At 41.3% G+C, this 27,373-nt stretch overlaps 1 long non-coding RNA gene across 1 annotated transcript; it reads right to left on the bottom strand.

Moving 5' to 3' along the window:
* Positions 1,881–27,373, bottom strand: LOC110399079. The gene is made up of 5 exons (XR_002438877.1): positions 26,094–27,373; positions 22,118–22,223; positions 14,490–14,594; positions 8,759–8,849; positions 1,881–2,015 (listed from the first exon to the last, which is right to left on the bottom strand). It is a non-coding gene; the product is annotated as an uncharacterized LOC110399079 (long non-coding RNA).

The following is a 27,373-nucleotide window of genomic DNA, read 5'->3' as shown; positions in this document are numbered from 1 at the left end:
TGCTATTTGTATCCAGAAGCATCCTGAGATGAAATCATAATTCTTTGGCTGAGCGACCATCCCCGCACTCTGCTGTGTTGTCTTTTAACTGCACTCTGGAGGCTACTGATGAAAGCTAAACATTTCCTTGCCTCCCTACCAATATGTTTTTGTTCTCTATCTTTAGGGTTTCCTTACAGATATATGTGCTTTGCAATGATCTTACAAACTTTTCCTTGCAAACCTTAGGCAAAGTCCGCACCCACACCTAATAAGTTGCTTTCCATACCTCAAATAGCTAACAAACCAAACAGAAGGGGGATTATCCTCCAGACTTTACAGATGGGGAACAGAGGCACAGATAAACTGCACAACTTGCTTGCGGTTATTCTGGAAATCTGTAACAGAGCCAGGCCTTGAACCAAAATTTCTGGTGTCCCTGTGCCAGACTGCAACCACAGTCTGGTCTTTCTGAACATACATATTTGTGGAGTTTCAAGGTCAGAGGAATGATCACCTTATCTGGTCTGACCTCCCCAGCATCAAGTCTAAGAATTTCTTTGATCAAAGCATACGTTACAGGATAGTATACAGTCTGGATTTGACACCAGGACACAGGGAATAATTTTACAACTTCCCTCTGTACTTTGTTCCAATGGTTAATCATCTTAGCTGCTAACTTTTTTCATATGAATGAGTCTGGATTTAATTTGGTTCCTGTGATGTTTCTTTTGTTAGATTAAAGGACCCTCCACTATCTATGTTTTCTTCCTCTCCTTTTTTTCATGTGTCTGGAAGAAGCAGTCAGGTTGTCAAGTTACTTGCTGCTGAATCCTGGGCATGTTTTTCTTCCACCTTGTATCTGACTATGGTGTTTCCCCTCCCCTTGCACAATGCAATAATTAGAAGCCCTTAAAGCAAACAGAGAGGATTTGAATGGAGGACATAAGCAAGCAATATTCTTCACTCTTCTGCAGTGTCAAAGCAACAGGATTAACAGTGCTGATGTCAAACACTGTTCTCACTCATGTTTAGAATCAGAGAATCATAGAGTCATAGAGTGGCTTATCTTCAAAAGACTTTAAAGACTACCTAGTTCCAACCCTCTGCTGTGGGCAGATCATGTTGATTTAGAGTGATACCATTTGAAATTTGCTTCAGTTTAGTATTGCTGCCTGGCATCAAATGGGAATCCCAGCAGAATACCTACTACAGGACACTGATTTTGTGGGACTCCAATCCCAGTTTTAAAAGACAGTGTTGCAATGAGGCTTCCCATTCTGTGGCTTAGAATGTGTTATGGATTATTTTGGATAAGAAGAAAGTCTCAGGATCACAACTGTCTTCCTTTTACTGTTTACTGAAGCCTAAATTTGACAACAAACCTTGAGTATTACATGATTGGCATTTTCTTGTGGGTGCAGTGGTGACCAGATGGGTGGCACTGGAACGATGTGAAACACACAGCTGGGAAAATGCACAGGAAGACCTGTGAATGTGTAAGAATGTAGAAACCGAATCATAAGACGAATGTTTATAAAGCATGTGCATAAGCATCTAGGGCATTAAAGGAACCCATTTTCCAACATGAATGTTACCTAGGTTGAAGTGATAATCTGTAGTTTGTGTCCACGGAGTTTAAGACCTTTTGCTCTGTTCATGAATGGGTTCTGATCTATAGTTTTCAATAAGATCTTCTGCTTTCCTTGTGACCCAGAGACCACAGACCACTAATGCATACAAGGTGTGAACACAGAGCACAACAGTGAGAGAGATGAGTCAAAACCGACTGACCACAGTTAAAAGACATGTCATCAAATCTTCAGAAAGAAACATCAGCAGACATGAAACCCTGGTAAAGTCCTGGTGAAGTTGAGTAGAGTATACGTTCCTACCTTGACCTGCCAGGTCTTAATATTTTATCTTTCATGTGACCAGCTCCAGCAGCACTTCCTGCAGAGGTTGACTGCTTGTGTTGAGTAGTCACCATCTCTCCTTTGTCCTCGTCTGTTCCACCAAACTGCACAGAGAGCCTTCTGCAGAGGGAAAATCACCAACCACAGGGAGAACAGCATAGCCATAAAGGAGGTTAATGCTTTTACTTTATGTTTATCTAGTGTGCAGCTCTACTTTCATCAGGCTTATGTTTTCTCCACCATATTTAGCAGAAATATCAGTTATCATTAGTCTTTACTAGCCATGCTATGCATTTCTAGCCTGCATCCCACCCCATGAACTCAACAGCTTCCAGCCTCCACCAGCTAACTCATTTCCCCTGATGCATTGACTCCAGTTGGCTGAGTGCATAAGTTGACCCAATACCATCTCCTCAAAATGAAGGATTTTGCAGCAGCTACGTGCCAGCAATAGAAGGACATGGTCTACAGAGTGGGCGCTGTAGTTTAATTATCTTTAAGGTCCCTTCCAACCTAAGCTGTTCTATGGTTCTGTGAGAGAACAAGATAAAATGCTTGGGAGATGAGTTTTCTTGGTGCTCACTCATCTCCTTGATTTTGATTCTCAACTGTTCGTGGTAGATCCTGTTATTCACAGTGCCAACAATCATCAAGGTTCAAGGTGACATGAATGGTGAGTTTTACACGCTGCACAAGAACAAGATAAGATCTCTTTTAGACTATTCAGAATGTTAATGTGTTTTATTTTCATCCTGCTGCATTTTCTGATCTCTTTGCAGGTTGTGGCAAGGGGTGCATGTGTGGCAGTTGTGAGTCTAGATCAAGATTCAGACTGGCAGGCAGGTTTCTCAGAAGACATCTGCCCTGTGTTACAGCTGCAAGTGCAAAAAGTAAGTCACAGACAAAGAGAGCTTGAAAGCCATATTTAGCTTCCTGCTTCCTCAAGGAAATAGCACAACTGTTGGCTGCAGCACTATGACATTAGTTTTGAGATTTTAGTTTAAAAGCTCCAATGTTTTAACTTGGTACTTCATGAAACATGAGCTAATAAACATTCCAAATCAGGTTTAGGAACAGATAAGCCTTTACTTCACTGCACAAGAGCTTCTGAATTGTACATAACTGCTACAAAAGTTGTCACTGTAATGCTGTAATGTGATGGAAAGCACAGGAATGGTATTAAAGACCTAAGCTGCAACAAGTGAGGATATGCTCAAATGCAGCCACTACAGACAGAGAAACAAAGGGAAAAAAAATCCACTAACCCTTGAAAGACCCCATGTATGGAGAGAACTCCAGCAAAATGCTTTTGCTTCCAGTGCCAACTCTTAAATAAGGTCTGGGAAGAGGTGGATCCTGGCTCCACTCCTTCTGGTCACTCAGGTGCATTGCATGCACCTGAGCTCGCCTGGGTTGGTGCTGCCTTCCCACCAGGTGCACAATCACTGTTTCAAGCTGTGACTTAGCATTTCCACTACAGTCACCATTCAGTAGTTGTTCTTCTTAAATACTGAATTCACTTCTTACAGGCCTAGGTCAGGCTTTCCTTTTTCTATATTGTGTACTTCTATAGAAAGGACATTTAGAGTTCAAGCATTCCAAATGATACACAACATCTATTTCAAGTACCAAAACAGAAGACCCTCTGCAGAACATATGTTGCTGAGAAATCCTTCCATACATTAAGAGATGTTATTAATGCTGCCTTTTCTTGCCCTATTCTTTCTCAGAAACTTTTAAATCTAAATCAAACTTGGGTAAAAGTAAGAGGCAAGAGGGAAGATAAACAGAGTACCTTGAAACATTAATGGGAAAACAATGAAACTATCCACAGCTCCAGAGTGTTCCCAAAGCCCTTAGTTTATTGTATTATCTAGAAATGCTGTAACCAACATGATTTTTATTGGCTGAAAATAGGGAAATAATGTCAAGAAGGTCATTATACTGATGGAAGAAACACAAAACAAAATTGAAAGGATACAGGAAATAATTCCACTAAAAATGTATTTCTAATCCCATTTCTGCTTCTGTGGTTGTCATGTTATCAGAGAGATGAGACCTACCATCTGCAGAAACCTGTTTATTCTTCAGTGGGGAAGCAGCTCTCTCTTGATCTGTGTTTTTCAGACATCAAGAGGAAAATACAGTAGGGGCTGCTGCCCTACATAGGAAAACCAGAGCTGGAACTAAGGAGGCATTTCCAGCGTGCAAGAGGAGGCAAAGGACTTTAGGCTTAGATGCAGCAAGATATGTCTTATACTTCAAGTAGAACTTTGACTTCAGTAAGACAACTTCCATACTTCATGCTGGACACAGATATAAGAACCTCTCTGCAGGCACTGGAGCTACAGTTGTACAAACCCCAAATCTCAGTATGAAGGCCAAAGGTAAAAATTTAGGATTAAGAGAAGAGTGCTATGTGCTCTGTTGCAGAAGAAGTAGGCATTACTGGAGATGAGTTTTGGGTACAATAATCCACATTTCTGTAACAAACTGTGATCTCATGTGTACTTTAGTACATCTTTCAAGAGTGCAAATGTTTTTTGAAACTAGATTTCACTACTCCCTATGAGGAGGAAAGGAATTCAATGGAAGCAGAGGGCTAAGCGTAGGGTTGCCATCTAAGGTGTGATTTAAAATTTTCCTGATATTGACAGAAGTTGCTTCCATTGGGATTTCCTTTGGGTGACACTAATTTGTTCACTCACAAGGGAACAGCAGGGAGGGAGGAGAACACTTCACTGTAACTTACACAAGGGAAAATGGAAAGATGTTTGAATGCCATCATGGGGGTGAATTTAATATATACATACACTTAAAATTTACCTCTTTGTGGAACTCATGCCAGAGTCTGCTCTTTTGGATATGGAGGAAATTTACACAAACAAGATGCAGCCTTCTATCACAACTTCAGGCACTGCTTTCACTTGGTGAAAGTAGATCAGAATTCACCATGTTAATCAAAAATGTATTAAAATCTGACCTGCTATCTGCACTGAAGAAGCCAACAGTAATAGCCTGTGCAACAGCAGATTCTTAATTAGGCCTCTTCTCTTATTAATTGCCATAGTTTTGATGGGGAGCACAAAATCACCTCACAAAATCCTCTAGATAACAAAGCCTTGCAACTCTGTCTGAAGCAAGAAAGATGAGGTTACAGGAGGACACGGTGAAGCCAAAGGAGGTTGTGGGATGAGTCATTCTCAGTCTCAGGTATGTGCAGCTACCATTTCCTGGTTCCCATTACTAGACAACACTTGTCTTAGTACATTATTCCCAGGTTTCTAAGATTTTATTTTAAAAACCAGAGCACAGGCTTTGGATGATCGCAGGCTGCGACTCATGCTCTCAGAGGCAAAGACTCACACAACCAGGTGAGCTCACTGCACTTATCCTCCACCTCCATTACTTCTCCTTGCTATTAATATGAGTGTGACATGACACAATGTAAAATGAGATCAGAGCAACAACAGCCATGGGAGGTCAATAAATTTGTATAGTATATAATCTAATCTGTGCCTTGAGCAGGTGTATTCTCGCTTTATGAGATCGTGGGAGTTAACTTTCATTTAGCAGAAATAAGTATTCAGCCAACTGAGACCCTTCTTTTTTACATACAGATAGGCTCCTCTGTTCATCTGCATTCTATAAAGCCCTGTTATTCTTCCGTGTTTATCAGATCTGTGATATCAGGGAGAACAGAAAACGTGTGTGATATCCGCCAGCTGGATTCCATCTGTCTTTTCTCTGCGGAGATGGAGTTTCAAAGGCTACATCCTATCTGCTGTCACACCCTCTCCCGACATGAGAAGCTAAGTGTAAAGTTTGGCCAAAGCGATGGAAAAAACAGTATCTCTTTTGTACATCACAACTATTTCCCCACCTACATAGAAGTGGCATTCTTCTTGTTCTGGCATGCATGATGTATTGTTGCACTGTATCACAACTTTCCTATTAAATAAAAGGAGTCTGGCCAAAGGGATTTCAGAGAAAGTAAGCTTTTTTTTTTTTTTTTTTTTTTTCCCCAACTTTACTCTGTGCATCTGTGTGAGTGTGTTGGTTTGTGTACCAGAGCCAGTGCAGGGAAATTATGACTGACAAGTACAAAATACACTGTTTGATTACAAAAGAGGATATGGCTCCATAGTATTTTGGGGAGGGGAAAAAAAAGCACCTACCTGAATAAAAGCCCAGTTTTGTTTTTCTTGAAGTGATTGAGGCTTTGCCATTCACCTCACCACAAGCCCTACGGGACTGAGGAATTTCAGTTTCTCAGGATAACTCAGGATAACTCAGGATGGAGAAACACTGCAAATCTGCAAGACTCATGTTTTCTTGCTCTAACATCTAGAGTTCTCTGTTCTTTGAGTCCAGCAGCTGCAACATTGCTGGTAAAGTGCAAACCACATCAGACGAGGGCATGAGACACCCCAGTTTTCACCAAGGAGCTGGAGGTGTTGCTCTGACATCCATTAGTTTCCCAGTGAGCAGCCAAGAATAGCCTTCCATTCCCACGAGAGCCATGGAACACTGAAACCTGTGAAAAGCTGGAGCTGCTTCCTGAGTCCTTCTTGAGCCTCTTCTTCCTCCCTGCTGAGAGGCAGAGGTATGTGCCCCACAGCTCGTGGAGCAGGAAGGCAGCAGGAAGGACCAGCATGGACATTTGTCTCCAGACCTCCCCAGCAACTCATATTTCACCACCCTGGAGGGCTTTCTAAATATTTTAGCTTTTGTTAATTTACCTGCCTATCATTCTTCTATATACTTCAGGGATTAAGGTACTTGTCTTGTGGTTTAGAGGTACAAGGAGTACTCTGACTTTGGTCAGCACATCCGTCTCATTTTAGTGGAAGAATAATTTTGTCAGGTTATTTTAGGGGCACTTGCATTCTTTGATGATTAACTAGGTAGTATCAGGTACGTGTCCAGACAAATCACGCTGGCAGCCAGTGGACTACATAAAAACACAAGGACCTCTAGTACCTGTATGTTAGTTATGCATCTAACTATGGCATTGCAAACTCTATGTCCTGGTCTATAGCTATAGGAGGTAGCATCTACCAGGAAAGTGTGCTGACTGAAGACTGTGAGTGACTTTCATTGACTTTTCCACCAACAGCCTGTGCCATTGCAGGTACCTATTGAAAAACTAGTCTTAATTACTAGTGTGAGTGCACACACAGACATATGGCTTACTTTGAAACCTCAGACAAGTCAAAATTACTTTGGCTTTGTTAGATACCGGTTAGGAATTTCTATGTGTGCATTTTTGGATCCACAGGCACTTTTTGAAGGATACACAGGGCTTTCAAGCCTGTCCTCCTATAGTTAGAGTGGGACTGAACTCATTTCAGCCAAGTAGAAATAAACATCTATTCTAAGTGAGATGCTGGACCTCCTCATGGGGCCAGAAGAAAGCTATGGCAGTACCTTCAGAATAAATTTCACCCTATCCTGTTACCCTTCTGTGAGGCATCCACCTCTCTAGACTACTAGATAAGATAGCAGGTGTTGAGCTAGTTAACTATCTGGGGCTAAGCTAACATCTGTAGCTAACTCCACGATGATTTGATTGGAGAGTTGGTTAAGCTTTATCAAAATGCTCCTCTAATATCCTCTCTCCAGTCCTGCTATAACACACTGATATGATAATCTCTTGATGTTAGCCAGACAGCCTGAAGGAATCTTGCAATACCAAGAGAAACTAGAAGTTATTTACTTGTTACTGAGCTCAACTTGCTCCATGTGCATAAGAAAGAACTTGCAGTCCTCTAGGCAAATCATTTTTTGCTGTGACCCTCATGTAGTCCTATAAGCAAAGTAAATGTGTCTTGAGAACCTTTCATGGTCAAATGAAGTCTTCAGAGATACTGGGTTTGATGTAATTGGTAGTCTCCTCCAATATGGGACTCATCTAGTCCTCTGACACCTAAAAGTAAACTGTCTGATCCTGAAGTCGATTAGACTTGAACCATGACTTGAACTGTGCTGTCAAAAGCAAAGCTTTCTATAAATCTTTTAGGAGGAGAAATTCAACAAAAGTCCCAAAAAAGCATAAGGTGTTGATTTGTGTATTTGTGGTGGAGGATCAAATGACCTCTTTTGAGGGTTATGTGCTGGAAGTACAGGAGGTCAGCATAGAGAGTTTGGGAAGGATTCCCACGGGACCTAGTCTTAGAGGCATAAAAATGCAAACAATCTTTGAAATAAAAGATGAGTCAGACAAGGATGGAAATCAAGCTGAGGAGCTCAGATAGCTCATAAGTAGTTTAAGCACATGCCAGGCCCAGAGGCAACTCCTAAGTTGCCAGCACCTTTGCCTGCAGATTTTGCAATGGATCCTACATTTCAGGACAGTTAGAACTCTACCTTGGATTTGGATCCTATGAGAATTGCTACCAAAGGAGACTAGCTTACAGCAGTCTGAGACATAGAAGTGGCATCCAGTCTCTATCAGGATTTGTTCTTAAGTAGATAAGCCCTGGCCTGCCAGCCCTGGAGCATGGTATAAAATCTTTTGTGAATAGGTAGAGTGTGAGCATTGGCAAGGCAAGCTCCCCAACAATCTCCCCTTCTTTTCTTAAGGCAGCACTTCTCAGCACGAGGAGTTTAGTCTTCCTGCTCACTCAGGCTTTGGCTGCCCTCATTTCTCTGCCTGACGAAGGTTCTGGTTCTGGTTATGACATCTGTGAGCTGTTCCAACACACTCACTCCCCAAAAGTTCCTCACCTGACAGTGGCCTTGTGATGCCAGCCAAGGCACATCACAAAGATGTTTCCTGCCTCAGAGACTTGACAAACTCAATAGACAGCACAAAGAATAGGAGGAAAGAAGGATTATTGTGAAATGGTGAAGCAACTTACCACAAGATTGACAGATTCTCTCTCAGACTGTGCAGGAAGCCTGCAGGACAGCTGTGAGCATTGTCCAGAATTTCTGCATCCTTCTCTTGCTCTTTGAACACAAACATATTTTCAGTAAAATGAATGAAGCTTCACTAGCAAGGATTATTAAGAGTTATTAAACAAGCAATTGGCCATTCAATATCAATCAAACAACATTCTCCAGGCATTATGGATCTGAGTTAAATCTCTTATAGCTAACTAGAATGACTAACCGAAGACTGCAGATCCCAACAGGTGAAAAGTGCTGAAGTTTTCCCATACAAGGCAGTGCTGTACTACCTGAATTAACAAGGAATGGAGGCATAGGCTGACCCAGGTGAATTCCTGATTGTCTTTTCATAGTAGTATACAGTAGAAATTAGGTACCATGTTATGGCATTTAAATCTATCATGGGATCTAGGTTTCCAAAAAAGGACAATCCTTTAAATACACAGACCATAACTGTCTCCTTTTTTTTTTTTTTTCCTGTATGTGTGTGTAAATACCTTCAAAACCTTAACCTTTAGGTTCGAGTGACTATAGCCACACAAGACACTTGCAATAAAGCCAGGCATGGAGGCCCGTTCTTACAAGGCCTGTAGGAAGCTCTGATCACAGGTTTAACCAACATGTCCTGAACTTTTTTGTATTTGAGATCAAGACAAAACCTGTCCCACACTCAGATCCTGACACAGCAATCTTCCTAACGCAAACTGGATCTCAGCTGTATCCTTAGTTGCTTCTCTAATATAAATAACAATGACTTAAATTTCTAGTCTAGCTACAAGTTAATGGATTGAAGACCTGGGGAAAGACAACATCTTATTTATTCCATTATTTTCTACAAACCACTTTTGTAAACAGTCATAAAACATGCAATAAACAATTACCTTTAGATCCAGAGCCAAATGTTGCATCTTGTAACTCAAACACACCCAGCTCATACAAACAGGCTCTCACAAATTCACGATGCTCCCATGTGACCAGCAGGGCCCTTCACTCCCTGTTCCTGTGACATTCACTACCCCCTCAGGTAGCACAAGAGTCCTTCTCAATGTCTTAGTTTAGTTCTAAATAAATTTTCTTTCTGAATGTATCAAGAAAAGGTCATGTCACACCTCAGTCCCATCTTTCTGGCACCCTAGACTATGGTGAGTATCAGTTACTGTAGTGAGTAGCACCATTCAACACACCTCAGGAGAAGATGTAGAAATAGTCTATCTTCAGTGTAAGAACAAACCCCTCCAGTAAAAATACCCTATCACAAAGAACCAACCTTTTCAGTTGTATTTAGTCTCATTTAGAATAAATGCATACACTGATTTGGTTAAGAGACATCTTTCTCTTGTATTTTGAACATGCACAGGAGCTAATATTTCCTGAGGGATTTTTGTCTTCCATTTCTCATTTCCTTACCACTTTTATTTCATAATGCAGATCCAGTGTTGATCAGTGTGATGTCCATAAAGGCACAGGGTATTCCACTCACACTGGCCATTTTTCTGGTATTCTCACATACTAAATTGCTGAGCTCTATCCAAGTGTCCCCCAGACAGAATGGACTGGGTTACACTCTCCATACAAAGTCAGTAATGGCAACTTTGAAATAATCAACCATAAAGGCAAAATATCTGCATGGTTAATGGCAGCTGTGAGCAGCACATGAAAGAACCTTAGGAGTTCAATTTTGTCCTATCTTTCCTCAGCAGTGACAGCATCCCATTCGCTGTTTCCCTGGGAGGACCAGGGAACACTGGGTCACTCCCCCACAAGCAGCCTTTCTTCCCTCCTCCTTGCAAATGACCATTCTCTTCTGAAAATCTGGTTTTGCACTATGAAATCTATGGCCTGAACATCAGCATATGGGTGCAGCCAGAAAAGTGCTCCTCCAGAGAGCCCTGGCATAGTACTGTGGTTGTTATTATGAGTTAATGTCTCTGTCAGAGTATTTTCATTGCTGATCTTAACCTGTGCAATGTGGGTTAAACCAGGAGCAACAAGCCCACATCCCTTTTGTTGTGCCGACACTTGCCTACCAGGAGTCTTTCCAGGGTGTTAAACCATTAAGGCCAAACCATTAACTCCTCTTCCAAACAGGAATAGTGAAAAGGAATACTAGCAGAGTTTGGACTGGAGTTTAATTCAGGATAAAGATGCAAATGTTGGAGCAGCGGGGCAGGCTGCCAAGGCCTCTTTTATAATTGGGTGGGTACAGCGATGTATGTGGGAAGAATGGCATGCCTCAGATGTAATGTGATGCAGAGCACATCCAGCACACTATTGGCATGGCACAACCCTATGGCTGACATTGTTCCCAGCTCCAGGGTCAGATGCAGTGCAGGCGATGTCCTCTGTCTTTAGCCCCAAAGAGTGGGCAATCTCTGAGTGCATATGTGCTCAGTTTGGGTCACTGTGTGTTGGGGTGTTGGTTGGTTGCCCTTTGATGTGACTGTCCAAGCAGGTGGCTGCAATGGCTCCTGGCCCGTGTTCGTTGCTTCCTTCCTGCTCATGAATGTCCTCCATGACAAAACCTTTCCATGCACAACAGAATGGGAGGGGAAAGGAAGAGGGAGAAGGTGTTTGGAGAAATGCAGAGATGGTTGTGGGTCAGCTCTCCATGCGCTGGGTTATGACTTCACCTCCTGTTCAGCTGTGAACTACATGCAAAAGTGCCCTAGCAGGGCACTGGGATTTGAATGGTGCGAACAACAAAATTAGGGGGGAAAATGCTATTTAAGGCCAGTGGAAAATCAGAGGGCTGAGGCACTCACATGGGAAAGTGATTGTATACACAGTACAGGAAACAATGACCCCTTATAGTCTTATGGCCCACATTAGTTTTTCTATAACTTTCTTGCTCCTGCGTGGCAAGAGCTTGTTCTCATTGGACCTTGATCCTTCAAGTAAATTCTCATCAGAATTGACTTGTAGGTTTTGCACAGCAATGACTTGAAAAGCGTGGTTTAAAAGGTCCAAATTACATAAAGTTAGAAAGATGAAACAGATGTAAAGCTTGCATAAGGAGGAAAAATATCTATAACAGCCAGAATAGGCTTTTATGATTGTTTAGTATGACTTCCTTCACGAGCTATAGAATTTTTACCCAGTAATTTGTGAGGCCAGGGAACACTCTGATAACAAGGATCAGACCATTCCCAGGCCTGACAGTGCCAGGTGCCAAAGGAGAGATAGGCACACCTCCTCCATAAACCTCTTCCCCAGTAACAGAGCCCAGAAAACAAGAATTATGGCATCTCATAACCAAAAGTACAGCCTCTCAACACTGTACAGCCCTGTTTGTGGCAGAAATGGAAAGCTGGAATAGCAGCCTTGGATATAGCCTTCAAATCTAAAGGTTGCTTCAGCTCAGAGAAACAAGAAGCGCATCTCAGGGCTAACCAGAGAGCAATCACAAGTGTTCAGTGAGTGTGTGTGTTAGAGAAAAAGCTGTTTTCACCTAGGCAAAGCAGCTTTGCTGGGAAGACTAAGACACTGTGGCTTAAGCTAGGATTTAGTTCAGTCATCCTTAGCTATCTAGCCTGAACCAGTTATCCAGTCCATCTGTAGCCCATGGGAAAGACAGGCAGCAGCTAAAATATTTCTTTCAGGTTAGGATGACTTGCCATCTGGGGATGTCTGCCCTTCCTGGCCATAGCAGGATCATACATGACTAGATAAGGTTGAAGGGCAAATATTTAGATGGATAAAGACGGTGAGACAATTTCTAACCTGAGGCTGTACCAGTATAACCTCATGCCAGGACCCATCAGGGAACAGCATGATTTTTTATGAGATTTCAAGTTAACTGGAGATCGACATAAGACTCCACTCCACGATGGAGTGTGTAGGGCCACAGGTTTCCCTTGCAATCCTGGGAAAGTCACGCTATTGAAAATTTTAGGAGGACATCAGAAAGGGTCACAACAACCTTGTAGTGTTAGAGTTACCATCAGTCAGCTGCAGAGCGCTCCTCTGAGACAAATTTGTGTGGCTGGAGAGATCCTGTAGCACTGGGTTTGAGGAATTGCTCTGGAGAGGATCACCTGTGTCTAACAGGTTACCCACACATTCTGCAGTCAGTTCCTGGGAGTAGGAGGCAAGAGAGCACCTCAGCTATGTGCCAACCACTTTGCCTTTGAGCTAGACCTCGTGATCTTGATTGACAGCAGAGAATGGAAGCTGGACGATCCTTCTGGGACACCTATCACAAAGACTATATGCTTTAGACAACTCAATAAGCTTACAGTATGGCTCACCACACTTCTTACATTATTTTACTGGCTTCTTTTCTGCACACACAGTATTTTAATAAGTATTTGGCCTTTTTACTATTTAGAAAGAAAGTCTTCCTTCGTCTTCAGCCCATTTAAGTCTGACTTCCCATGTAGACCACCAATCTGTGGTAGAGGAGCACACAGAATTTCATGCAGTGTCAAAGAACTGAGCTCAAAATGACACATCTTCAAACTGAAGAGAGGAGAAGTGTGGGAATAGGAAAATCCCCTTGGGTCTTTGAGATTACACAGTGTAAGAGAGATTAACACTATGAAGTCTGCCTACCAAAATGCACCATACAGAATCTGTGTTCCATTTTAATTATAGAGTTCTGCTATTTTAGTTCTAATTTCTTTATCCTCATTTGCTATAAGCAACACAGTGTCTCTTTACTTGCACCGTTTGAAATACATGAAACAAAATGTTCAGTAGGAAATCGAACTAAAATAGCAGAATTAACCTCATAGATGCTGTGAGCCGTGAGAAGAGCAGTTTGAATCAAAAAAGCACCAATAACTCTTGGCTTAGGGCATGAGAAGGGCTTAATTAAAGATGATACTGATTATTTCCTCTTTTAAAATTATTGTTTCTATCAAAATACATTAAAGTTTTGTGTGTGCTTTAAATGAGGCAGAATATGTTAACTTCCTCTGTTGCAGTCTAAGTGGATTTGACACTTGTGGGAGGGGGTTCATCCGACACTTTTAAAATTTTCAATCTCCCGACTGTAAATTAGAGATAATACTTCTTCCCTCCCTCCTCTTTTCCTTGAGCGTCCCATGCATTTCTCTTTTACCATGTCTGAATTTTGTCATTTGGAGGCTTTCTGCGTTGTCGGTAACTTTCACTCCACATACATTCAAACAGGTCTAATAATACTGGAGGGTGTTTGTGGCTGCTTTTGAATGCTTTCTTCCCCTCTAAAAGGCCCCATCTCTGTGATTACCTTCTGCCTGGTCACTGTGTGTAAGCCAAGACCTCAGCAGTGTGGGAGCGTGACAGTCTTGAGACATTTCCACAGCACCCCAGGGCAGTAAATTAATGCTGACATGACCCACCAAGCACATGGCAGCTCCATTGTCAGAGCTCGTCTAACAGGAGAGATTGAATTTCACACCGCGTTTGATATTAAATCTCTCCATGCGCAAGCTGACCTGAACAGATATCCAAGGATTGGTAGTGAGAGCCTCGGCAAGGGAAGGTGCTAAATATTAGCTGCCCTCATTTGAAGCATTGCACTGCAATCACTGCTTGATCTCGGTGCACAGCAGATATTATGACTACGTCTGCCCTGTCCTTTACAACTGTCCCACAGCAAAACCAGCAGCTCTACCATGTCCCTTATCACGTTCCACCTCTTCTCAGTGCCATCTGCATGCTCCCGGGATACCTCCAGCTCCACCAGCCCAACTCTGATCTCTAATGTCTCCTCACCTTCTACAGTCTTCCATTTGTTTTACTTGTTGCAAGTCAGGAGAAGCACATACTGTTTTGCTGTCCATCCCACGCTACACGGTCAGCCAGAAGATGCCTGGAAAACTGTGAGAGGTCACCTTTGACTTGAGTAAACAGTCTAAAATAAATAAGTTATTCAAAGTCTTCACTGATAATACAGAAAATACTCTTTGGATTGAATCAGGAGAGTCTTCTTATAAGCCTGTAAAACTCAGTGCTCAAAACATTAGACTAAAATCATCCTTTTTGAAACTGAAAGGAAAAACTAGACTTAAACCATCCTATCAGGAATCAATAGAAAACAAATACACACACATTAATTCTCCTTTGCACTCTCCTTTACAGTCCTCACAAAGGGTACTCTGTAGCCTCTCACAACTCTTGTTAGAAATCCAGAGCTTGATTAGCAGGTTACCCAAATTACATTTGATTAGTAGTTGCCTGATTAGTGGTTTACACTAGATATCAATCAGTGATTACATCTGGAGATGTGGGGAGCCAGGACACTTGGAATGCATTTGATGGGTAGATGCAGGGTTTCTAGTTTCACTGAACTTGATGTGCTCTGGCAAGCCAGAAACCAAATCAACCTTTCATAGACATCTGCTTCTATCTGAAGATGTGGATGTGCACTTAGATTCCCTCACAGTCTTTGCCAGTGTCTAAGATGATGGAATTTGGGAAAACTTGTTAGCCCAAAATGTTCAGACTGGGAACTCAAATGGCTCAGCCTGAAATAGCCCAGTGTATAATTTTGCTCATAATCTATTACAGTAAAAAAGACTTTGAGTCAATTTGTATAGCTTTCTTTTTTTTCCTTTAATCAGAGGACATGACATTTCTGCCAGTGACCTGATACTGCGTAAAGAATTTTCATTTGTGCAATACCAAAGTACATTACTTCTTTTAGAAGAGCCACCAACCTTCATTTGAAGACAATATGGGATGGAGAAATGGCTGTTTCTCTTAACAGTTTTTACTCCAAAGCTTAAAGCTCATATTTCCATTTCAGTTTGAAATTTTCTGGCTATTCTCCACAAGCTGAAAGAACATTTTTAAAGTTGGTACTTTCTCCATGTGGAGGTATGTAGATGTTGTAACCTACTCGCTTATGTCACTTCCTTTGGATTGGCTGGAGACATAGAACTCTTTTCTGGAAAAGTTCTGCTTCACTACGGCTTACAGATGTCTGGGACCCTCTTTTCCTTGGGTACAAAAAGCAGCCACTGGTCTTTTCACCCCAGACCACATGGCAAATCATCAAGGAAAGGAAGCTGCAGATGTTCCAGCCCCCTACAATCTGAGACCTGTCTGCTCAGAGAACAAATCAAACTATAAAGAGAAGTGCACATACAAGTATGTACGTAGTCTGGCTTAATTCTTTCCTTAAGGGATATTGTCTCCTGATTAATTGCCAAATAAAGGCCGTGCTATTTACTGATTCATTTTTCTACATTTGCAAGTCATAATCTAGTCTGAATCTCCCCAAGGGTCACACATGAGCACTGGATCACTCACATTTGCTCAGACAGAAGAAAGTCTTTAGCGCACTATGCACAAGAGAAGAGAAATATCACACTGAACTGAGGGATCAGAAAGGTTTTCAATAGCTTCCACACTGGGAAGATCAGCATAAAATAGTTACATTTGCTTAAAGTTGGTGGGAGAAACTACTTGTCATATCTTCAGTTGACAGAAATCTGTGCAGCTTTGTTGACATGAAGTAGTTGACTTCAAACAAATTACGCTGATCCAAGTGGAGATTTGATCTCTCAAAATAAGGAGTAAAGATTATTTTGTTTCTAGGTTTTTCATAGAACAGCTTAGTGGCTGTTTAGTATACTACAGATCTCAAAGTGTGGTATTGTCTACAGTACAAGATGAAACTCTGACCAGAGATGTAACAACAAAAACTATGCTTTTTCCAACTACTAATGCCCAGAGATAGCCTAAAAAAAAATCAGTGAGTAGAGAATCAGGCAGGTCTACCACACCACTTTCAGGTTCACAGTTTACCTGACTGTCAGTAAACCTCTCTGTAAAAACAGTACTGATTTCAAACAACCAGTAACAGAGTAATACAGCCATTACTAGTATCAATCATAACAACAGGAATATGTTTGCTAGTAAATATAGTAGGAAGTCTTTGGCCAACTGAATTGATTTGTTTCATTATCTTTCTTGAAAAATATTAAGGACGCTGGATGAAAAAGTTTAAAAATCAAGTCTAGTAAGTTCTGCTGAGACAGCCTTTGCTTCTCATCTGTAAATTACATCTCCATAAATGAGAAATAAATGCCATAAATCTCTGAAAAAGGAGAAAATAAAAAAGAAATCATAAAAAAAGAAAGAGAAGCTCTGGAGCTAAGAAATCTAGGTTGAGAAATCCAACATTGCAAGAACAAACAGTGCTTGGATGAGTGTTTTAGTTCAAGGCAAAGCTGACATGCCAGGTCTAGACTGGGGCTAAATTCAGCAGTGCCAGTATTCAGGGACGCTAGAATCAGCATTTTGCTGAGATTTCATTCACAGAAATGCATTTCAAAGTAAGTATCCAGAGTGCTGCTGAAAATCAGTGGGCCCAATGTAGATTTTTCACTGAAAGAAGTGGATAGCAAAGTACCCGGACAACATGCTGATGAAAATTATTAGATGCAGTGCAGTTCATATGAAGTGTCTGACCAAAAAGGAGTATTACTGGCAGGACAAGGCCTTTTCATTTCTAACTGGACTCCTTCAGACTGGCAGCTCTGGCTGGCTGGGCTTCATGCAGGTGTTTTTCCACTGCTAGCAGCTGCTTTCCCCACAAGGACAAGGGCCAGAGCTCCTCAGCATCCCTGGGCACAAGGTCAGATCTGGGGGAGCACATGAAGATGCAGGGGGAGACTTTTATGCAGCCAGGCAAGTTTCTAGCCTCCAGCTCTTGAAAAAAAGTTTCCACGTTCTGCCAAGCCCTCTAAACTGCCCAAACACTTCGGAAATTACAACATCCCATTTTGCTGCCAATTGGGAAATCTGCTTCACTGCATCAACTGGCAGAAAACAAAACACACCTTTTGGGAGGAAGAATATTTTGCCTCATTATTTCAAAAATGGCAGTATGTGTCTCTTAGTGGCTCATTTATGTTTCAAAATGGGGCACAGACACCATGATTTCCACGTAAGTGTAGTGCATTGAGGACAAGGAAATTGCTTTTTCTACTATTGTTGAAGTGCAGTGACAGACTTAGCCACTGAGCATGGGTGTGTGGCGTTCCACTTAGGATTCCTCAAGAGGGTCCTATACCCAGAGGCAGCACAGACACACTTCTGTATTTTTGTCTAGGCTGAACACCTAGACTTATACCAGCTGTAGGGCTCTGGCTTGTGTCTCCCACCCAAAGCTAGCATTTCCCTCTGGTTAGTGTTCTCCTACCAGGGTTATTAATGCAGTCACATCAGGACAGCTGGTTGTCCCATGGCCCGGAGGGCCCCTACGCATCCCAGAATTAAAGCCTTTCAGGCAATAAAATAGTTGAGAGCTCAGGGATTTCTTGGAAATGTGCTGTGAATGAGCAAACAGAAAAGAAATTAATGCTGTGTTGATCCTCTTGGCTCTAAGATCACCTCTGGTTCATTAAAAGTTAGCATGAACTAATGGGAAATTAAACTAGCTATTAAAATGCTTGTGTCACATAATTTCTTCTAATATATCCAGCTAATATTTCCAAGGCTATTGTCACAACCAATGACTGGCACAGTGAGTGTTCTAGGAAGGGAGAGAACTGTCATAGACACATTGAAGTCACATTGGAGGACATAAAGGACCCATTCTAAGGGAGCAAACTAATTTAAAAGCATTGCTGCATGCTGGTCCTATAGCTAAAGCAGAATAACAGTCAAAATATTTGGACAATAATAAAACCTTCCCTCCTTGTTGCTGACTGCATGGAAAAGATCACAATTATGCATGACAAAGATAAGAACCAGCTCTGTAACCTGGATTCATCTGGTCTTGGCTTAGGTGTAGGAAATATATATATATGCATATCCCTGTACAAAACTATACTCTGAACGAAACAAAGCTTTCTCCCTCTAGATGGTAGTTTAGGTCACAAAGATTTGTGTCATAGACTTGTCTCTAACTCCGTTTATTATAAAGAGACTCTATGGCAATTTTTTTCCCAACTTACACATTAGCAAGGTGCTAGTGTTTATACAGGCATGTATATGGGATGAAGCTATGTTTGGACTATGGCCATGAAAGAGGTAGGAACAGACTCTCTTACGTGGTCAGCCATATAATATGTAACTGTTTTTTCTTGCTCTGAAGAAACAACCAGCAACAATGAAGGTCCTTATCAGAACAAGCTGCAGTTTTCAAAGGGAACTGCAATATCTTTTTCCTAACATGACTCTCTAAATGTAGAGCCATAACCTTACTCTTGCTTAAATCAGTTACAAAATGTACAGGTTACCTTCTTGGAGGCTACATGATGCCCATAAACTGCTATGCTCAGCAGGGATCTCCTAGGACACTGTCTCAATTCAATCATTTCTACTCCTTGGTTTGCAAGTGCTGCTAAGCTCAGAGAAGTCTTTAACAAGCTGACACCTCTGAATGCACATTCCTGCTTCCCTTGCCAAGTGACTGCTCCCTATCCTTTGGTCCTGTGAAGATAATTTAAGAAATGTGAAGGAAATGGGAGAGAACATCTAGGCCCTGAATGTAGCAGTGGATATTTATGTCCTACCCAGGCTCTCCTGGATCCTCCGTACCTCTCTCTGCCTGTGGCCCAGGAACCCATTTCAGCTCAGCTTGCTGCCATCAGCCCCAGTCCCAGATGCACTGTAGGTAGTTCTATCTCCAGTCTCATCTCCTTTTGCTTCTGGCCAGACTTTTGAGTGGACAATAAACCTTGGTCCTCGCAGGCCCCCTCTCCCCAAATGGAGAAGGAATGTATTTCACTCCAAGTACAGGCAAGCGCTGGCAGATCAAGGTGTGATTCTATGATTCTGTGTTTAGAGTCTTCTGGGATTATAACAGGTTACCTAAAATCTGAAATGAATTTGTTTACTTACATTTTGATTTATATCTGGGTTTTGGCCATTGTATCACTGAAGGACAGTGTAGCAAGAAATTTCTGTTTAGGAATCACCTTGAAGAGAGATATTCAATGGATAGAGGGAAGACAGACAGGGGCTGGGCTCAATCCTTTCCTGAAATTTAGGAATAATATTGACCCTATGACTGATCCAATTCGTGGGATCTAAACCAACCACAAGCTGCTGGGTTTCATTCTGCTTGCTTATTTGCATGTGGAGGAAGCATTGCTTCTGGGTTGTATGGGTGAACAAGTATGGTGTGTAACATTCTCTAGGAACAGCAATCACCATATCATTCAGGTACTCAGCCTCACCCTGATCTGCACTTGCTTACAGCTGTGTTCTTTGCAGAGAATGAGACAAATTCCAAGTTAAGACAGCAACTGGATTCCAGAAGGCAACTGAGAGAGGTCTAAAACATGATACCCAGCTCAAACCCCATGTCTGTTCTATGAATAATACCATAATATGTCCATGAACTACTGACTGGGCTGTGCAGCCTCAAGAGATACTAACACCTCCCACTATACCATGACCACATTCAAATATTTCCTGTAATTTCTCAGTGTCAGCAGTAAAGTATCTACTCTACACCACCTGAGGTGATTAAATGTGCCTTATAAATGTCAAAACACTTTCCAGCATAAATCTTCAAAGGTCTGCATTAACCCTTGTTTAAAACTGGCTCCCCTCTCTTTTTTACCTGTTGCAGCAAGAAAGGAAAATGGCAGTAGATATTATAGAATTTCAGGCATTTATTTCCACAAATGGCAGAGTACAAAACTACACTGAGGTCCTATTTTGATGCATCAAAAATATTATTTTCTAATCAGCTCTTGCACATCTATCTGTTAGCAGTGACTACTCAGGTAAAAACATCCTGTGGCCTCTGCCTGGAAAACCTATCTTTCTTCTAAAGTCAATTAGTAGTTGTACCTAGAAATCCTTGGATGAATTAATCTTAGGGTAGTATTTTTCTGCATAGTAATAGTCTGTCTAAGAAAATATTCTACTCCCCATAGGGTCTTTTTCTCCTACATGTATGAAATATAACTCATTCTTTTATGGGAACAATTGCCTCTAGAAATGTGATTTATTTAAGGGTGATGCCTACAACTTCAGGCTTGAAAACATTTACAAGTGTGAAAAGGTCCTGGACTGTTATGGGAGTAGCATGTAATTAAAACAAAGCATATTAAGTCATGCTCTCTGTGCCAGCTGTACATGTATTGTACATGCAGCCCCACCAGCACTGCTTGTACCCAAGTAATCCATAGAAGTTTCCATCCTCATGGAAAAGGTATGAGCAGTTCAACCACCAAGCACCAAGCTATCATCTAGTCTAAACTACTCTGCTTTCTCTTCCTCATCATTTCATGCCCTTTCACTCCATACTACCCATCCACTTAAGAAAAGACTAGCTTAAATTTTAAGGTTCTTTACTGTTTTCCAAAGCTGAGTAACTTGAGTTTATTTGAAGCCTTTTGCAGATTAAGTTGCAGGCAACTCCTCCCACTCAGACAACCCTTTCCCAGACCAGTGACAAACATTTGGGACTGTTAGTTCAGATGTACCAATGACCTCTGGCACCAGGGCTGAACATGCAGTAGAAATGCATGTAGGGTGGGATCAAACACCATACACTGAGTTACAGTGAGAGTGAACCAGTTTCCAATTCATTTTCAATGAAATGTAGATATAACACAGACTGAGAGGGAAAAATCTGTGCTATTAGAGATCTAAACTGCCTTTGGCCATAGTTTTGGACAATATGCGCTATAGGGAAATGACACAAGCAGCTGTAAGAAGGTCTTGAAAAAAGTGGCTTTCAGGTGCAACCAAACACAGAGTGGCTTCATTTCTACTTTGCAGCTCTATGCACATGCAGAAATGGCCATGGAGCCAACACGTAGCTCCACAATGAGAGAGACAGGGGAGCTCACTTCCACCTTCTTCAGCAGTTCACCTTGGATAAGTTAAAAACATCAATCCACCATCAAAGACTTCAGGGCTTTCCAGAAGCCTCAGTATTTACAATAGCACACAGCACCAAAGGCAAGCCTTGCCTTGAGCGTGTGGTTTGTGTTTCAGTGGGTTCATTCTATAGATCCACCTATATCCAGTTCACTTTCCACTGGGATGCTGTTGCAATCTCTCAGTCATAGAGCATTTGGTGGGCCTGTACAGAAACCTGCTTTCTATAATCAGGAACCATAAGGAGAGTGAGCTCCACTTTATCACTCTCTGCCTAAATATATAAATAATCCGAAATCTGAAATGTATGTTGGACAGCACCCTCAGGCTATCATTTTACACCCAGCTGTTATTCTCAGAGGTTTCTCAGTAAATCCAGGAATAGACCCAGTCAGGAGTCGGGAACAGGCACAGAGGAGAATGTCACCATATGGCAGCTCCTGACTGTTGCATAAATATATTGATTAGCTGAACTGGCTTCAGGATGTCTTTATTGAGGACATAAAAAGCAAGAAGAGATATAAATTATCAGAAAGATGAAAAAGTACCTGAATTGGCCATTCTTTTCCACTTAAGTATCTTGTCCAAACTGCGACACCAACCTCTTGAGAAAATCTATGATTTCAGTTTAAATATGAAGACTGAATGCAATTCCTGAATAAAAATTGAACAGAATAATCATATATTATTGCTATGACAACCTGGAATAGCACATTAGCAATCCAAATGACAATATTCTTCCTCCCATTACTCTGACACTGGCAAGAAAAGAAATAATGTTGTAGTTTTTAATATGTATTTTCGAAAGGGAAAGATGTGATCATATATTAAAACTCACCTTGAAGGCAGAAATCCTTGAAGACCACTTTCTTTACATCTTTAAGCAGCTAGTGAGTGGGTCTTGAACTCTGTGCATTAAAGCTGAGGGGAAATGGTAATAACTGCTCTCCCATTCACTTGCTGTGTGACCTACAGCAAATCATTTTAACCTCACTGCTTTCAGCATCAGCCCAAAGGGGAAGAAAGCTGAAGACTTCAGCTTTGTCTGGGAACCAGAGGGCCTTTTTGTGTCCATTTTGGTAGCAGGTGGCATACCTGGAGCAGCGGGTGACACTAGGGGAGGGCTGTAGTGGGTCAGGTGATAGAGACAGGGCACCAGAGCTAGAGCATGAGGATTCTCCAACAGCGTCCTGCAGCTTTGTACCTAGAAGGGACCCCACTGTGCTCTGACAGCAGCACCTGATCACGTGCTAGTCAGGGTGTGAAAAATAGATGCCACACAATGAAAGCCAATTGCTCAGAGAGGGATTTGACAGGACTGGGATGGTACAGAGGCAAGAAGGAAGGATAGTTCATTATTTAAAAAATAAAACAAACATCAGGCTATCAGGCATTCCCCAGCCTCTACTAACATAACAGCCTTTCTCAAAGGGAAGAAGTGCCCTTATTCTTACTGCTGTTCCTACCTCATCTGAACGCATGAGTCCTGAGGGCACTGTGCAAACCTGAATTTATCACTCAGCATTCACAAAGACAAAACACTCCACATGTCTTACAGCCATGTGCCCATCCTTGGCATAAGCCAAACTCTACAGGAAAGCTTTAGTATGGTGCCCAGGAATGTACTCACTCAGCTTCCCAATAACAGCAAAAGGATACATTTTTTCTCCATTTTCAGTGTGCCTGGATGGTTTGCTCATGATAATTTTCTTGACTGTGATGTAGGGGGAGGATCTAAGTTGTTTTTAGGGGTCAGTTTGGGTTGGCTTTCCCTTTTCTGGCCACAGAATGAATATTACAGCATGGCACCAGGGACCTCTATGGTGCGGCCAACGACATGCTCCAGATGAGGAGAAAATCCAGATGAAAACCCAGGTTTTCAATAGTTTGTGGCTTTAGTTGTTTTATACTTCTGAAAAGACTGAAGCTGCTTACCATGAGACCAAGCCAAATTCATAGCTGGATGACAAGTGAAAAAGGATAAAACAGCAAACAAACTCATCCTGAAAAGTTTTCTGTACTGCTTTTTGGGTTCAAAATGTTCGCAAAGAAAGTTCTGTTAGTTTAGAGCAGTGTTGGCCGAAATGGATACATTTTCCAGGGAAGTCAGCCAGTTTTTAAAGGAGGCCAAATCTGTTTCCACATGGAAATTGGCTCATTTTTTTTTTTGAGTATAGATGAGTTCTGCACAAAAATATATTAAATTCCTTTCCCCACCCCAAACTGTATACACTTTCATATATCTTGATGGGAGAACTGCTGTTCCACCAAAAACAGAGAACTGCAATTGTTCAAAATGCGATATTATGCAATTAAAATGACACTCGTGTCAATATAGATGAGACAGGGAAAAAAAATCTAAAAACCAACATTTACCCATTCCAGTCAGCTCTTGGAAATGCCTTTTCAATCTAAGCACTCCTAGAAGCTGCACATGGGTACAGACAGCGTCCAATTTTTATTTTTTTTTTAAATCAAAGACTAATAAATAGAAAATAGAGTAAAAAAAAAACCCACAACTATTGATAAATACATGATATATATTAACATTAATTACCAATAGGCCAATTATACAGCTTGGAGAATTGTAATAGCCTTAATCCTGAGTGCTCCAAGGAGCAAAAAGGACCATAAAAGGACCAAAAAGGACCATAAAGCTCCACACCCTCTTCAAACAGTGTTGTGGAAAAAAAGAGAAATGTTTTTTAATACATAATGTACTGAAAAATCGAGATGTGTCAAAAAACACATGGCATGTACCATTGCCTCTCTCTGAAGTGTCTGCCATTTGGAATACTGTAATTTAAATACTTTGCCTGTTTAGTCTATTTTGAATGGCTTCATTATAGAACTGGTGGGAAATTCTCCAATGAAACTGAAAAAAATGTGTTTTGGAAATAATTTCAGATTCAAGATTGTCAGAATACCCCTTTTTAACCTTTCCAATGGAAGAAGAAAATGATGCTCTACTTTCTAACACTATTTCTTTCTGCAACTTGTGACTACTAAAATACACAGTAAATACACAGAATATGTGTGAATATGTACTCTACAGCATTTATCCATCAGATACATGCAAATTAATTAAGATTCTTAGAAATAATAAAAGAAGAAGATTTAAACCAGTGTGCTTTAAATGCTAGAGGAGGGATTCAAGTCAAAAAATGTCAAAATCTTGGCGGTTTGCATGGGCTGGAAAACCAAGCCTTGCCCTCCTGTAATCTTACACATCTCAGATCAGTGGTATCTTTAGTAAAGGAGATCCTTGTGCTGTCCATAACTGATTGACAGAGGGGCTTTGACACTATGAGGATGTGTAACCATGGCTCTTGTGACCAGGCTGGGTATCTGGAAGAAAGCTGTGCACATATGTAGGGAATCTTAGTTCAGTTGCCAGCTCATCTCTTATGGTGAAAGGTCATCGTTTCATTCAGGTATTTGCTAAATATAGGAAATGCTCAGGAAGCTGAATGCTTTGATCTTGAAATACTTGTAAGCTTGGTGTGATGAAAGGATGAAGGAAACATTTAAAATGGATCGAGGGAAACAGATGTTTGGCTTCTTCCATCCGCTACCACTAAATCAGTCAGGGACCCAAACTAGTAATTAGCACAGGTGATTTTCCACAAAGCTAATCCTGCTTTCATTCTAGACATTCTTCTTCCAATAAAAATCCATCTGCTTGCATAGCTTCAGAGACCAGCATAAATTGTAGCTCACCCAAATGGGTCTTTCAAGGGGGTCCCTGCACAAAAGCTGAGAGCCACGTGTTTCTTGGTGAGGAATAGCAGAGCTTCTCTCAGCTTGGGCTTTCTGAGTCACCAGCTGCTGAGAAACCTGACATTTTGCTTGATTTTTCTTGCTCTTTTTAAAGCAAACTTTAAAAAACAAATAAACCCTACAGGCAAGCAAACATTTTTTTACATTTCACTGGTAGCCACCTCTCCAGTCACAGTGGGAGGTGGCTACTTATGAAAAATCCTTTTTCCACAAAATCCATTTTCTCCTGGATTTTTTTTCATTTATTTCCTGCCTGCCACCTTTTGTTTGTTTTTTTTTTTTCCACACACATTAGCATCATCTTCTCCTCTTGTGGATGGCCTGTGAGCACTTAACTCATCCCCTACAACATCCACAGCAGAGGACTGTCAATCATTGCATGCCTCAGCAGCTGCACCCACAGCCCCCTGGCCAAGAAGCCACAGCAAGGTGGCTTTTGCTAAAGGAGGGTGACAGCAGGAGGGTTGGCTCATGAAGTTTCAGAGCAAAGGCATGACTGGAAATTAAGTCAACCAGGTCATAGAATCATAGAATTGTTTGTGTTGGAAAGGACCCTTAAAGGCCATCTAGTCCAACTCCCCTGCAGTGAACAGGGACACCTACAGCTTCATCAGGTGCTCAGATCCCCATCCAGCCTGACCTTGGGTGTCTCCAGGGATGGAACACCATCTCTCTGGACAACCTGTGCCAGTGCCCCACCACTCTTATCATAAGACACTTTTTCCTTATATGCAAGGTTCTTACCTTGCAACCTCCCAGGGTGACCTCAGCCCTAAGTCAGGGTTCAGTGAAGCCATCCTTGGTCAGTCCATCCTGAGTCCCACTTTGGCAGCTTTCAGCAGTCTCCTGTTGCTCGGTTTCTCAGCAGCTTAGCGTCAGGCTGGTAAAGCCCAGCAAGCAGTAGAGGCAGATGTTTATGGACCAGTCAATAAGCACAGATAATTGCTTGAAACTCTTAAGTCCATACAACTGTCCAGACAATGATCTGCTTATGTATTTACATCATTCTTGTTAACATTATGTTTCATCAGCATTTTATCCTCTTCATTTTATCCTCTGCAAAACCCCTGCAAGTGCCTACCACAATAGAACAATAAGTAATGCTTAAGTTAACATTTGATCCTCATTTTCTTATAAGTAAGTGCCAGGTTCTTCTGATCATCAAAATAGTTCTTATCTTGAAAATGCTGCAAAAAAAAACAACCAACATACTGTCAACGAAAGCAAGTCTGCACTGGAAAGTTTACAAGTTCAACAAATGTAATTCTGCTGCTTAACAAAACTGTGATTGCAAAAGAACTCAAAACATTTATTCTGCCATGAGTGTAATTTAAGGCTATTTAGCTTTTGCTCAGCCTTTTACAGATAGAATGTTGTTTCACCCTGTGCATCACATCTACCTTTACATTGCAAAATCTAATGAGGGATAAGCAGTCATGAACACTGAAGCTGCACCACAATACAGCAGTTTTACAAATAAATGAATAATTTCACAGAGACTGACTTCTGTAATTTTTATAGTCTTGTTTTTCATTGTAAGATGAAAAAGGTTCATCATAAGATGTAACAGCAACAGAATATAAGGCAACTCTTTAAACCATGCAATTCACCTCTAGGTTTTTTTACTAGTATGTTCTATGGTAACATATACTACAGCAAATTAAGCAGTAACAAAACAGAAACTTGGCACTGGTGTTTCATTACATAATTTTGAGTTAAACCAGATTTTTTGTGGCAACTTAAGGCAATTCGTGTACGTGAGGAACCAGTATAGAGCATAGACTTCTGCAAGTTCAATTCCTCAAAGCTTTGTCAGGCTGAGAACCTTCAAGGATGTTTCACCTCATTTCAGTCTCCCCACAGATGAGAGAACTCTTATCCAATTCAGAGCTTTTCATAGCCCCCAGTTAAAAAAAATCTCAGAGGTCTATAAAATACTAATTTTTGAAATAAATGACTAAATAAAAATCAGCATTGTGATATATGACTGAAACCCAAACGCCTTCTCAGTTTTGGCTTTCCTC

Source organism: Numida meleagris, chromosome 4, assembly GCF_002078875.1.
Source record: "Numida meleagris isolate 19003 breed g44 Domestic line chromosome 4, NumMel1.0, whole genome shotgun sequence".
Lineage (NCBI taxonomy): Eukaryota > Metazoa > Chordata > Aves > Galliformes > Numididae > Numida > Numida meleagris.
This window is presented reverse-complemented; position numbering and strand designations above follow the sequence as displayed.